We start from the raw sequence: 1,602 nt of genomic DNA, 5'->3' as shown, positions 1-1,602 counted from the left end.
TCATCATCATCATCATCATCATCATCATCATCATCATCATCATCATCATCATCATCATCATCATCATCATCATCATCATCATCATCATCATCGTGCTAAGTACCAGCACCTGGAGGATGTGTATTCTGGGTACTCCAATAAGCATGAACAAAGTAGCACATGGCGCTGGGATCAGGTTAAGCTAGCGAGACTGCGGTCGGACCATCATTGGAATATGAGCTGGTATCAGAACTGTGTGAATGAAGAGCTCAAAAGAATCGATCGTCAAGTCATTGTGAACCAGTGCGCACTGCTTGTTTAATATCAGAGCGCCTCACTTGTTTACAATGCAGTCTTAGAAGACGGACTTTCCAAAGATTAGATCTAAACGAGACTAATGAAAAACTGAAAATTAAACTACAGTAACTTCAGACTCCTTAATATAACTGTGCACCCGATAAATGATTTTGAACCACCGTTAATTGTTTTTTTTCAAATTCGAAAGTTAAGTGGTTCGGAAGTTTTGGGCGACCTAAGTGACGAACTTTCACAAACATAATATATAGATGGGATTTTCGTGTTTCAAGTTTCGTAAAACTTTTACTAAAACTAAAACTAGTAACACATTATCTAATCTTCGGCACTTAAACGACCTTTTTGTGTTGCAAGTGCCGTAAAACTTTGACTAAAATAAAAACCTAGTACAACATCTAATCTTCAACACTTAAATGACCTTTTTGTGTTGGAAATGCCGTAAAACGTTTACTAAAACTAAAACCAGAACGAAAGAGTCACAGTCTTTCTTCTCAAGGACGAGTGCTCCCCTTGCGCAGCCCCTGTAGGGGGCGCTGCCGGGAAACGAACACACTCAACAGATATTCTCTTAGTCGACGAGAGAGAGAAGAGAGAGAGAAAGTGAGAGAAAGAGAGAGAGAGAGAGAGAGAGAGAGAGAGAGAGAGAGGGGGGGAGAGAGAGAATGAGATTGAGAGGGGGAGGGGGAGGAGATAAACTGAGAGAGAGAGAGAAGGGAAGGAGGAAGGGGAGATTTCAAAATTCCAGGATGATTTTTATCGATTTAAAGGGCCTTTTGGCCCATACATCAATACGTTTACAACATAAAATTCTTGTTAATCATAAACACATTGCCATGTCAGCTTCGGGAACAGGAAAATGGTACAGTCGAAGATGAAGACCTACCTTGAGAATGCGGACCGTTGAGATGTAGGATAGTCCTAGCTGCAGACATCGTCTACGGAGAGACGTCTCATGGGACTCATCTACTGATTCTGCACCAATGTGACGTTTAAACTTAAAGGGGTGCAAATGGTGTGTGTTAGGACTGAAGTGGTCATTTTATCTGATAATTTTTAGTTCTGATTCTCTACAGGTCCTAACTGTTGGAACATCTACACCCTGACATTAAAGGAAGCTTTAAGGGCACTTTAACATTGTCTCTTTACCTTGTACGAAACTTACTAAATGTGAGGCAGCGTGGTGGAATCAGGCTCTCGTCAAAATAATCAAAGTGAAGAAACGCATTTTTTCCACAGGTTTGTGAATTTATTTTTCAAATTTTTGTTTTTTGGCTCAACACCTTTCATGCCAATCAAAGAACTCATTTG

Source organism: Aplysia californica, unplaced genomic scaffold (genome assembly GCF_000002075.1).
Source record: "Aplysia californica isolate F4 #8 unplaced genomic scaffold, AplCal3.0 scaffold00137, whole genome shotgun sequence".
Taxonomy (NCBI): Eukaryota; Metazoa; Mollusca; class Gastropoda; order Aplysiida; family Aplysiidae; genus Aplysia; species Aplysia californica.
Note: the sequence above shows the minus strand (reverse complement) of the source record.